Genomic DNA, 13,385 nt, shown 5'->3' with positions numbered 1-13,385 from the left:
TTGCTTTTTGACATTAAATAACAAGTTCTGACTGCAGATTTAACAAGACAGTAAACATGCCCATGTGTTTAAGAGCTTATCGTATTAACAGTCACTTTTTCCTTCCTCCCTTTGTTTCAAGGAACAATCACAATTGGAAAATAAAGTAAGCAATTAGGCTGTTTTAATAACTATGCACCATGCATTAATGGGGCAATCCAAGACCATGGGCTTCATGTTGTTAACGGTGCCATTGCTGCAGTGAAAACCATGCCAGTTGGGCCCCGTACTCCCGGCAGATCAGGCCTGCCGGTAGTTCAGTGCCACTACCAGCATACTTAAAGTTTGGCAGTCCGGAAAGGGTGCTTGTGCGTTGCTACCGGCACCTTTATTTGCAGACTGCCAAACTTATGATGAGGGCCCATATTTGTAAATAATCTAATCTGAAAAGAGATCTCACTGGCAAACAATAGGAATTCCACAATTCAAAAATGTCTGTATCCAGCTGAAAGGGTGCATTTCACTGGCTAATGCCACTGTCGTATCTAACTATGATGTACCCATCCCATACCAGATATACCTGTTACTCCTGCAGCGCTGCCATTTGTGTGGTCTCCAGGCGCCCTGGGGAGTATGAAAGAGAGGGCATTATTGTATCCTGTAAACTAGTTGCATCCATTTGCATACCCTCCCCTATTACGCCATTTACCTCAGTGGTGGTCTTTGCACCTTTTATTTCTTGGAATTGTGAGCAATGCAGGATTCCAGGGTCACAGTTGGTGGCAGTTCTGAGGGCTTGCAGCAGCTCTCCTGCGCCTTTTTGTAGGTCAACACAGGGGTGGATTAGGTATTTCTCTTGATGATTGTCAGTAATGTTTCTACTGTGACGAATCCTTAGATGTCGTCACTTCTTCCAGAGGGGAAGCCCCGGAGGTGAGGCCGCTACCCGATAGTCCCCCTGGGGGCAGTACTCAGCGGGGGGATCTAATGGGGAGAGACTGCCCCTCTGGGGAGAAGGACGACCATCTAGGGTATAGCACCGATAGAACCCTCATACCCTCACATATCCTAGCCTCTTTTCCATCTAATGACGTCATGACTAAAATCATCTACTGCTGTAGACAGGGGACGTTACTCTTCTAACAACTTCTGGGACAAAGAAGGGCAAAGAGATCCCAATTAGCACCAGTACTGAGAAGAGGAAGAATGTAGGAAGCATAACAAATGAAGCCCTGAGAGAAGCAGAGCGGTATAGACTTCCCCAACTGTCATAAAACTAAAGAAGGATCACAGGAATCAGCCAACCACGACATACAGCCACGAAGCCTGGGAACTGCGAGGAAGACGCCAGCTAGACACACCGCTCCCGAGATCACGGGGAGACCGGAGCTCCTTTACACAGTGGTGCAGAAGGAGTCCAGGAGAAGGGAGGCTGAAGGACGGAGGTGCAAAGGCTGGTGCCTACTTCGTCCAGAAGATAGCAGAGTCTGAGACTGAGGGGAGACAGGCACCGAGACGCGGATAACGCCGAGCCAAAAACAGAAGAGAAACCAGACATCGGGAAGAACCGACCAAGCTTCCTGCAAACCTAGAAGGTAACGGGAGACGCAGTGGGACTCGTAAGGGCAGAGAAACAGGGGAGGCTGAAACCCTGTATGGGTATAAGGAACTGAATTACCCTCCTCTTTGTCACAGCACTTGGCGAGAGTGGGAACCAAGCTATATCCCACAACTAGAGACAGAAAAACAGGGCCGAGAAGCCGAACCAGAACAGTGGGAAATCAGAGGTTCAACATCCTCTTCCTCGTGGCAGTACTCGGCAGGAGAGGGAACCAAGTCTGCCAAGTTAACCAGGACAGAGAAATAAGGGTTTGGGACCCGCACCCAAACAAGGAGAACAAATATTACTCTAAAGTAATCTTCGTGGCAGTGCATGGCAGGAGAGTGAACCAGGTCTGCTAAAACTGAAGCCTGAAAGGCCAGGGGAAGGGAGACATTCCCCCTACTGTTGGGAACTGCAATAAGAAGCCTAAGAAAGGCCAGGGGAAGGGAGACATTCCCCCTACTGTTATGAATTGCAATAAGAAGCCTGAGAAAGGCCAGGGAAGGGAGACATTCCCCTGATATTGTGAACTGTGAAAGTAAAAGCCAAGAGAGTGTGAGAACAAAGTAAAGGAAGGCCAGCAGAAGGGAGTCTTTCCTCTGGCACTGTGAAAGTGTAAACCCAAGTGAAGAGAGAGTCCAGGTGAAGGGAGTCATTCCCCCCGGCTGTGTGTGGAGAAAAAACACTGCAAGCCAGATACCTGGAGAAGGGAGGCATTCACCAGGAACCCAATAATGAAGAAGCAACTTTGGTCGATAAGGAATGTCGATGTCAAAGCTGTTACTTTACCCTTTGAAACTGAACAGAGAACTTTTGCTGCTTGTTGACTTTTCAACCCAGAACATTTTTGTACTTTTGGAAAGGGATCAAGACCTGGGGAAGGGAGTCAATTAGAACTGTGATCCATTGTCCAGAAGAAGGGGGACATTCTTTTGGACCAAGAAGATCCACTACCACTTCAGTTTTGTTACAAGTGTAAGGGACAGAAGCAGTGTTCTGACATAGGATGGTGGATTCTTGATTTACACGGGCATCCTCACTGAATCCTTAGTATTGTGGTTGAGGTTGGGAAATCCCTCTTAGAGTTTGGGAGAGATAGGTTTTTGCTTTATTTTACTGGTTAACAAAAGTGTATGCCAACAACCATGCCACCTGTGAGTCATTCTCCTCCTTCTATACCCATACGCTACCCAAACCACCAGTAATTTATATTACTAGGAGAAGATATAATGAGCTGAAAAGATGTTTCTCACTCTGCAGTGCCACTGATGTATCTAACTATGGCTAACTATGGCTAACTATTCCCTGTGCCTGCAAGGATCACATTCAAGACCCTTTGCGTTGTTTACAAGGCTTTCTGGGGCCTGGGACCTACCTACCTTCAACGTTGCCTACCTAAATACTATGCCTCACGAGCCCTCCACTTCTACGAGTGAGTCGGTTCTCCAAGCAGAGATTTGGAGGGAGATCCTTATCCTCAGCAGGTGTCTCCCACTGGAATAGCCTCTCTGCCACACTCCGTCTTGAGCCGGTCTCCTTAAATTCCAGAAACACCTCAAGACCTTCCTCTTCTCGTCTTCCTTCTCCCTCCCTCTAGCCTGGTAACACAGTACTCTGTTTTTTCCCCTCTCTCCCTCCTCTTCCTTACAGCATGCTGACTGGCCGCCGGGTGTACCTCAAAGTCTCACTGGTCCCCGGCATCGCCCCGCCAGTCCTCTCTCGCACTTGCCTCAGGGCACTACACCCCACCCGCACTCAATGCACTTGAGAAATAGACCCTAGAGAGTGTCTCTGTCTGCACTTAACCCAGTCTTAAGCAACCGGGTGCACTTGATCCTCCTCCTCCCTTTGATCCGCTGTGCACTTGCTCGATCCGTACGCACCGTGCCTGAAGATCATCTGTCTGTTCTCCCTTGTCTTCTCCCCTTAATTGCACTGCTAAAACTGCAGAATCGCCGTCAGGCCTATTTGCAGTCTCCCAAAATGTTAAATGTATTTTTTGCACACTTACTTTGCCTGTGCAGACTATTATTATCTCAGAATTTCAAGGGCTTTGAGCGACTGTTTGTTTTTTCCCCATATTACCACCTTCCTTGAGCACTTTGAAACACTTGCCTGTGTATAGGCGCGATATAATTAAACAATACCATACCTATGAGGAGAGATATTGATTGATATTGATATTTTATTTCTATCATACTCATACACAAGTGTTTCAGAGAGCGACATGGCAAGGTAGGGGAACAGGGGAGAACAAAACAACGATCTTACTAGGCCCAGTGACATTGAGAACATGCAAGTGCATTGGAGAGGGGGAGGGGAAAAGTGCATGGAAGAGGGGAGAAGTGGAAAGTGTGAAGCTAAGGAGAAACAGATATATAATAATAAATAAATTAATTAATAAATAATAAAGGCAACAAACAGTGGTAGTGCAGCCAGCAATTGGCAAGTGCTAGGTTTAAGGCAGCAAACAGGGTAGGTCTGATAGTGCAGGAAGAAAAAGGGGGGCTGTATGGGGACAGATACAGACCCCAGTGCAAGGGGTGGTCCAGAGGCAGTGCGCAAGGGTGGCAGGGTGAGCAGGTACCTCGGCCAGGAGGACAGAGGGTAGCCAGGTGCACAGAGCCAAGAGAGAACAGATCAGCAGGGGAGAGGGGGAGCAAAGGCAAAAGAAAAGAGTAAGGTATTGAGGTGCTTCGGGAACCGCAGATGGTTCTCCTCAGGTTTTACAGTGGCAGGGAGGCTGTTCCAGAGGGAGGCCCAAGCCGAAGACAGAGATCTACTCCCAGCTTGTTTCTTTGAAAAACGACTGACCCTGAGGGAGTTAGAGGTAGAGGAGCGAAGAGCTTGAGACGGGGGGTATTTGCGGAGGGATAGCTGAAGGTATTCTGGACCCATGCCCCAGAAAGCCGTGTGGACAATGCAAAGGGTTTTGAATTTAATCCTTGCATCCACTGGGAGCCAATGGAGGGATTTCAGAGCTGGAGACATACGATCCCAGGGCTTGAGGCCAAGGACAAGTCTTGCAGTCCTGTTCTGGATTAGTTGCAGAGGGCGGAGAGTAGAGGCAGGTAGATTTAGAAAGAGGCAGTTACAATGATATGATATGATCGTTTATTTATATAGCGCCTATATACAATGTGTTTCAAAGCGCTTCAAGGCAAGGGAGGGAACAAGGGAAAATACAACCACATTCTTACAGGCCATGAACAGTAAGGATGTGATATTAACTATCGTACTCGGCCTGACGACATTTCAGATAGTGCAAGAGCTAAGACATAGATAAGGAAGGGAGGGGGAGAGTGGGAAGGAAATGGAAACAGACAGGCGACTACCGTACTAGGCCTGACGACATTTCTGGTTGAGCCGGAGAAAAACAAAAGGTGAGGGAGAGGGGTGCAGAAAGGGAGGGAGGAACAAAACAAGTGACTATCATACTAGGCCTGACGACAATTCAGATAGTGCTGGAGGCGTGGTGGGGAGCAAAAAAACAGTAATGGGAGATTGGAGGAAACAGACGAGGTTGCTATCATATTAGGTCCAGGGACAATTCTGATAGAGTAAGTGCATAGACGTAAGGGGAGGAGATAGGAAAACGGAGAAGGGAAAGGAGGAGAGAAAAGAGTAAGCAGTCAAAAAGAGTGGAGAAGCAAGAGTGGAGAGCGAATACAATTGCATAAGTCATTAGTAACACATAATGTTGCAAGCCAGGATACAAGATGAAGATGGGAACAGCATAATTCAGGGCCACCATGAGTACAAGATGCAAAGGAAGTCCAGCATGAGAGTTGAGAAAGAGTGACGCACCGTGAATGAATGAAGTCCATACAATTCAAATCCAGCATTGGCCACAAGACAGTGATGGTGAAGGAAGGCACCAGGTGGGCGGGGCTTGCTAAGTGGTGAAAAAGAGCAGCAGGCAGGAAGGTACTAGGTGGGCGGGGCTTAGGCCAGGTGACCTAGATCCACTTGCACCTGCTCCCCATCTGCAAAGGAAAAGAAGCTGGAGGGCTCCTTAAGTAGGGAAACAGAGCGGCAAGAAGGAAGGCACCAGGTGGGCGTGGCTTGCTAAGTGGTGAAAAAGAGCGGGAGCGGCACCAGGTGGGCAGGGCTTGCTAAGTGGTGAAAAAGAGCGGCAGGCAGGAAGGCACCAGGTGGGTGGAGCTTAGGCCAGGTGACCTAGATCCACTTGCATCTGCTCCCCATCTGCCAACCAGTAGTCCAACCCAATAGTCCAACCTAGAGAGAACCAGAGCTTGGGAGACCATGAGCTTCTGGGGGAAGGAGAGGAAAGGCAGAGTACCTCTGAGGAGGTGCAGTAGGAAGTTTGACTTTTTAGAGACATCAGAGATGTGGGCGGAGAAGGAAAGTGTGGAGTCAAAGATGATCCTGAGCTTCTTAGCCTCACATGTGAGGGTAGGAGGAAGGCCAAGGGAGGTCAGCTAGAGAGTGAGGGGAAAGGATGGGGAAGGTGTGCCGATGAGGAGGATCTCCGTCTTGCTGGCATTCAGACAAAGATCATTGGCAGCACACCAATTGTGAATGGCAGTTAGGCAATCTGAGATGAGAGAGGGAGAGGAGGTCGCCGAAGGCAGCCTAAAAATGAGTTGAGTGTCGTCAGCATAGCACTAGAAATTTGAGCAGAAAATGGCAATGCAGTGGGCGAGAGTTGCCAGGTATTGGTTGAAAAGCCAGGGTGAGAGGTTGGACCCCTGGGGAACACCACAGGTAGAGAGGAAGATAGATGATAGGAAGGACCCAAGTTGGACCTGTCGATCAGAGAGGAAAGAGGTCAGGCAGGCCACAGCCTGATCAGTGATACCCAGGTTATCACGGAAACGGTTGAGCAGGATGGTATGGTTGACCGTGTCGAAGGCAGAAGAGAGATCGAGGAGGATGAGGACAGAGGGAATGTTAGAGTCAAGGTTGGAGAGCAGATCTTCACGGACGTTCAGAAGAGCAGTTTTCGTGCTTCTGGCAGCTCTGAAGCCAGACTGGTGGTCATAGAGATAGCCAACAGAATTGGAATGAAGGTTAAACTGAGAGATGACCAACTTTTCCAGGAGTTTGCCCAGAAAGGAAGTAATGGAAATTGGGCGATAGTTAGCTGGACAAGTAGGATCAGCTGTGGGTTTCTTGAGAAGAGGATGCCCAAAGCAGTGCTTCAGAGGGGAGGGGAAGGTTCCTCAGGGAAAGGAGTGGTTGCAAAAATCAGCAAGTTCCGGAGCGAGGGTGCCAATGTGGTCCTTGATGGTTTTAGAGGAACAAGGATGAACCTGTTTTGACAAAGCTTTCATAGATCGGACTTGTCTAGCAACCTTGTCAAGGGAGAAAAGAGGAAAGGACGAGAAGGATGGTGGGGGTGGCTAAAGGAGGGTCAGCAAGCACAGATGGAGAGGACAGAGGAGGGTTGGGGTGGAGAGGCTGGACAGGATGTCCTGGGTATTTGAGATAAAGTGAGAGACAAGGGCATTGCAAAGAGCCAGGGAGGCAACAAGAGGGGTAGAGACTGCGGCAGGGTTGGCCAGCTCCTTGCAGATTTTAAAGAGTTTGGCCGAGTTGTTAGATGCCGCAGAGACACAAGCTTGAATGTGGACTCTCTTTTGGTGAGGACTGTTACGCTCACCTGGTATCCACAGGGACACTGTCACGATGCCCGCTCCCGGGGAGCCGGCTCAGGCCCTGCGTCCCCGAAAGCAGACATCAAGTCCCCGGGGAAGGTCCCAGCAACCCCTTATAGGGGCCCTTTGGACAGCGTCCTGGCGCCTATGGCGCCAGGCTCATAGAAAACGTCAGTCCTGGCGCCATAGGCGCCAGGCTCATTATGAAAGTGTTTGGGTGCACTTACCTGATGCAGACCATGCTGCAGAACCCCGGCCTCCTTGAGGCCTGAAAGGAACTACTTTACCTGTGGGACTCATTTACCACCCGGGCGTGGTCGGGGAAGGATACATACCTGATTGGAGGAAGGACACATTCTAGGAACTTCTTCCAAGGCTATTTAAACCACACCCGATCAGCCACACGTGCTTCGCGTTGTTCTGCATCTAACAGCTGGACGCTCACCGTGTCTGCTCCTGCATCTTGACTTCTGCCACACCTGCCAGCATCCTGAATCACCTGCAAAGGAAGGGAACAAGAGAACAGAAGAAGGAAAAGGCCTCACCTGCTAAATCTGCATCCCAGAGACATTTCGCCGACAATCCTGAAAAGGAAGACATTTATTTTTAAAAGCACATCGCATCGATCGCTGCAGCGCCGCATTCTACTCACGTTTACAGGGCGCCTCCATGTTCAGCAGCGACCATCCGGATTCGCAGTCGCGCCCCTGCGCCTAGGGAGAAAAAGACAAGAACAAAGGTGAGAGAAGGAAGGGAAAACGGAAGCTAAAACTCCATTTCAAGACTTACCTGTTGGTTCATTCCCTTTTCATTTCGGGTCTGCGCCGCATCCAGGCATTTTCGGACCCCGGCCCCTAAGGAGAAAAAGACATCAGCGTTAATGAGTGAATGAAAAGACATTACCAAAACACTCATTAAAGACTTACCTGATTTCCACAAGGATTTCACTACTCACCTCGGGTCGGTGCCTGTTCCCTGGTATTCCGTACCCCGGCCCCTATGGGGAAAAAGACACTAGCATTAGAACATTAATGCATGGACACAAGGGGAACCACTTATAGAAAAACTTACCTGGAAGCCAAGCAAGTTTGGTTCTCACCCATCCGAAAATCCAGTGACGTAACTGGATACCAACGCGCCCCTGCATCAGAAGCAGGATGGAGAGCTCGTCCTTCCAGACCCTAAGGTGAGACGCTACGGGGAAGCACAGAAGGGTTTTGAGGAGGGTGAGAGGGGTAAGTGGGAGGCCGATTGCATTACCCCGCAGACAGTTAACCCCCTATTCTCACCTACAGAAGGATACTTCTGCGAGTCAGACAAACCAGATCTGGGGCCCGGTCCAGTCCGTCTTCCGAACCCTGCGCATCACCTTAGACGAGGTCACAGCAGCGCGAACCAGGCCAGCGCCCCCGTGGGAGTCAGGTGAGCGTTACAGACACCACCCAGCCGGGTTACTCGCTGGTATGCTTCTCAGCTTTGCCCTGATGTGGTCTGCGGGGAAGGTTCTGTCTGAAAATACAGGGGCACTGTGTTCAAGACTGACCGACTGGGGTAAGTATCCTCCCTCCACCCCCGTATCATTTCAGTCCCTCTGGCACCCTCTCCTCACCTTGTGGTAGAATTAGGTGTGCTCTCCGTCCTGCCTTCTTGCTGTTCTTTAGTTTTGTTGCTATCCTGCATGCCTTTCTTTGTTTAAAATGTCTCTTTTCTCCCTTCGGTATGCGTAGCTTCAGCGCGGCGAACTGGCTTGGTTGAGCCCCGCTGGTAAATGTTGGCGCATTAAGAGCGCTATGATGCGTTAAGTAAGCGCTATGCGCAGCGCTGCGAAGTCTTGCCTTTGCTAACCTGTTTTTTCCTTCCTTGAAGGTCGCGGTGTTCTTCAGCGCGAGTGGAATGTCCGGAGTGGTGCCAGCCGAGAGGCGACCAGCCAGGTAAGCCTTTTGAGCAGTTCGTAATTTGTAAATGTCTCTACTGCTTTCTTTAATGTTGCCTCTATCTTCCTCTTTCAGGTCGTTCTGTCCGGAAGGCGTGCAGATTCGAGGAAGCTGTTCTCAGTAGCTGTGAGTGTTTAAAAATGAAGACTGCAGGTGAGATGCTGCTGCTAATGATGTTCCTTTTGTCTCCTTGCAGGTTCTGCTTCTCCGAGGTTTGAGGGAATAGCTGGACACAGTGAGCGTCACGTTGCAAGCTGCAAAGTAACGCGAAGCGTGTTGTCTACCACACCCAAAACACTAGACCGCATAGCTTGGTTCTTAGGAACCAAGCTATGTGGATGCCTCCATGTTGGCTGACAATAATAAAGTAGTTCCCAAGCACATTGTTTATTCATGGTGTATGAGCCCCAGGCTCTAGAGGCCCGAGTCCTGACTCCACCTGGCCAATGGGTTTGCCAGAGGAGGTTTTGGGCGAGGGTCGTGACAAGGACAGAGAGTCTGTATTGCCTTTGTAGCGGCGACAGGCCAATTTGTCAGAGGATGAACAAGAAGCCCTCCATTTCCTCTCATACGCCCTACACTTAAGTTTAAGTGTAGCTAGGTCGGAGTCATACCAGGATGACAGGGGCAAGAGCATCAAGAGAGGTAGAGGCCAGGAGGGAGGAAGAGAGGTCCTCCCACTCCGAGAGAGAACAAAGTAATAAAATGAGTTGTGAAGACTAATGCCAGTCATGTATCTAATTTGAAAGTGATATAACACACCAATATTTAGCTCTTGTTGAGAAATACTAGTAACTTATGTGTGATGCTGGAAATGCATTGGAGGGATAGGGCCTCCCTGTCCTTGTCCTGTAGTCCTTTTTTATTTGTGATCTGTATTGTTTTCTGCCCAGGAGTCCATGTGGGACTCCTGGCAGTGCAGCTCGTCCTATTTTTGGTTTGGTGTACAGACCCATGGGATACCCTTATGGCACCCATGGGTGGGGGGTACAACCCTCTGCCCCTAGTGTATGTTTTTGGGCAACTGTGTGTGGCCCACAGAGCAGGGTATATGCTGGTGGCAGCTCCATGCTGAATTTGACAGGTGCTCCGAGTATCCTCCATTTTGGGATACCCAGGCCCTGCCATTGGAATCAGTTCATTCCTGATAGGAAACAAGATGGCCCCTGTGGCCTCTTGTTTTCTATTGCCCGTTACCTTGTTTTCCCAAAGACCTGGGAAGCCCTGCCTCTGTCCCTTCCCCCTGACTGACTGTTGTGTGGAAGTTCCATATATGGTATTGTAGGAAAGTCCAGGACAGACTGGCTGGAGCCTTCCCAATGACTGTATGTTGTGGGTACACCCTGTGGGTGGGACCTGGGTGAATGGAGTGTGTGACCAATATGCACTTCTTTTTATTTTTTTAACTCTTTATTTATGAAACAGTGAAGATTAACTTCCACAATGCAACAATGCACACATGAGCAACATTACGATCAGAAAGCTGTCGAGTTAATCGAGGACTGATCCTAGAGAGGACCTCGTTAGGCGCCCTCTTCCCGAGCTCCGACGGACCATCAAGCACTGCTATCCTTGGCCAAAGCTCCCTGGAAGTCAGACCCTCGATAGGCTGCCGACCGGAGACAGGGACCGCCGAGGAGAACAAAGAGAAGCACCCGACATTCCGTCAACCATCGTCGACCAGGGTTTGCAGGTTTGCTATAACCGCTGGAGACCCGTCGAAGCCGTGTTGCCCAGAAGCGGAGACTGCTTCACGCCATGCCGTCGACGACCGGAGCCCCAACGCTCCATTGATTAAGACATTTGAATCAAAGGAATCTCTCGACCGCACCGCTGACCACTTTGTCCCGCCGGAGAAAGTCAAGGCCATCGACGCGCTGAGGAGAATCCGCCGGTGGGTTTCCTGCACCCGAAAACCGCAGAGACGCCGGACGACTCGACGCCCTTGCTGGGCCAAAGTTCTTCATAGACTCTTTGCCGTCCGAACTATCAACATCGAGGTGCCCCGCATGCCTCATCCTTGCAGGACGTCTTCGACTCATTGTCGACAAGCACTGCCGGGACCGATGCTGCTGCCTCAACACCATCAAACTTTTCATCGAGGATCCTCAACGCCAAGTTCACTTTCTTCAAGGCCCATCGACGATCCGTGGCTCCTGCTTTAAAGGGAGTCACTCAAGAAGGATCCATCGACGCCTCTTCAAGGAACCCTGCTCTTCCAGGTACATTGGGGTGGTAGAAACGTTTTAGAAGGAAATAAGACTAATTGAACAATATATGGACTGGGCTTGTAGTATATCTTTATTTTACAGGTTGCCTAGGTGGGGTGATCCTCATACAGAACTGTGTCTAGGTAACGGGCCAGTATTCTGCCAATTTTCTAACCAACTGCTTTCCTCCTATGTCTATTGTTGGTTACCTTTATTAATTGATTTGTGTGACATTTGACCAGAGTACAGTTGATGCACTTTAATGAAATCTGATAATAATTGTGGTAGCACTTAGAACTGTCGATATTTGCCATTATAGATTAACTGAGCACAAAGAGAGTTATTGTGATTGTGTGGACATTCCTTTGTTTGTGCTTGGGGACTATACTGCACTTAAGAACCAGCCTGCATCACCTCCTGAGAAGCTAGGCCTTGATTGCTCGACCATAGCTACCGAATAGAGAATCTTGGCTGGGGTCCTCTGTGCCTCTCCTCTACCATAGAGTACAGACACCCCCCTCCAGTCTTTACAGTATTGCATACATTACTTACTGTAATCGTGTTTCTGATGCTGGTATCTGCTTAAATGTACATGCTATGCATGGGCTGACATCTAGTGGTAGTCACAGAGTATTGCATGACTTGTTTTCGAAAATCGAAAAGGGACGTTGACTGGGCATGTTTGTAATTCTAGCCCTTGCGTGACGCACCTTCAACTCCAATAAGGGAGGAAGGGAGGGTGCATGTGAATTTAAGCAGATACAGGCATCAGAAATACGATTAGGGTAAGTAATATATGTCTTCTGAGGCATGTGGATCTGGTTAGAATCACATGCTGTGCATAGATTAGCGAACAGTACCTGGAGAAGGAGGTGAAATGTTTGAAGGTACAGCAGCAAATAGATGTCTTAATACTGCTTGTCCCATCTGAGAATCTGCTTTAGAGTGTGTAACTAAGCAGTAGTGTTGTGTTAATGTGCGAATGGAACTCCAAGTAACTGCTTTAATTTATTTTTTATTTAATGGTTTTTTTATAACACGCCTAATACCGGACCTGAGTTCTGTTTCTAAGTGCGGATCCGGGAGTCAAACCTCTGTTGCTCTTGCTTCCAAGACCAGCGCGTTGTCCCTGTGCTATCCTCCGTTGCAATGAAAACTAGAGCAGCCCCCGTACCTCGAGTGGAGTGGGCTCTCGGTGTGAAAGGTAAGGATTTTTACATAGTGACTAGCAAACTTGGATGGATTTGAATATCCAGTTTGAGATCGCAGACTTAGAGACATGATCCCCTTCCCTACCATTTGCTATGGAAACATAGAGTTAATCTGTTTTCCATGGTGGCTTCGTTTTGTCAAGGTAGTTCATGACCACTCTTCTTACATCTAAAGTATGGAGGCTTACTTCTGCAGAATTAGTTGGGTTTTGGAAAAAAGCTGAAAGTTCAATGGATTGGTTAACATGGAACTTTGAGATGAATTTAGGTGAAAAGCGAGGATGTGTTCTGAGAACCACTTTGTCTTTGTGAATAGTAATGAAGGGATCTTGAACTGAGAGGGTATGTAGTTCACTGACCATTCTTATTGATGTAATTGCTATAAGAAAGGCAATCTTATATGCTAGATGTCTAAGATTAGCTTTGTGCATTGGTTCATAACGTGGGCCTATGAGTTTTGAGAGCACAACATTTAGGTCCCACCCAGGAGGTGGGTTTGAAATTGAAGGGTATAACCTCTTCACTCCGTCCATGAAATCTTTGATTACAGGAACTTTCAACCATGACACTTTGCTGTGCGAGGTGGTCTATGCAGAGAGTGCTGCCAAATGCACTTTAAGGGAATTAAAGACTAACCCTGAGGCTAAAAGGTAAATCAGATAGTGTCCTATGTGCGAAGGGGAGCAGTAAATTGGATTGATGTTGCATGATTTGTACCAAATGACAAATAATTTCCATTTGTTAAAATAGCCGTGCCTTGTGTTTGGTTTTCGTGCCTCTTTAAGGATTTCCATACATCTTTGTGGAAGGTTTAAATGTCCAAACTC

The 13,385-nt window shown here is 48.6% G+C and overlaps 1 protein-coding gene across 5 annotated transcripts in view; it reads right to left on the bottom strand.

The window, feature by feature from the left end:
• Positions 1 to 13,385, bottom strand: part of LOC138567645 (zinc finger protein 583-like) — a 441,626-nt gene that overhangs the window by 158,792 nt on the left and 269,449 nt on the right. The gene's annotated exons all lie outside the window — the stretch shown is intronic.

Source organism: Ambystoma mexicanum, chromosome 2p (genome assembly GCF_040938575.1).
Source record: "Ambystoma mexicanum isolate Mex_15411 chromosome 2p, UKY_AmexF1_1, whole genome shotgun sequence".
In the NCBI taxonomy this organism is placed as follows: domain Eukaryota; kingdom Metazoa; phylum Chordata; class Amphibia; order Caudata; family Ambystomatidae; genus Ambystoma; species Ambystoma mexicanum.
The sequence above is the reverse complement of the archived record's forward strand: the minus strand, read 5'-3'. Positions and strand labels throughout refer to the sequence as shown.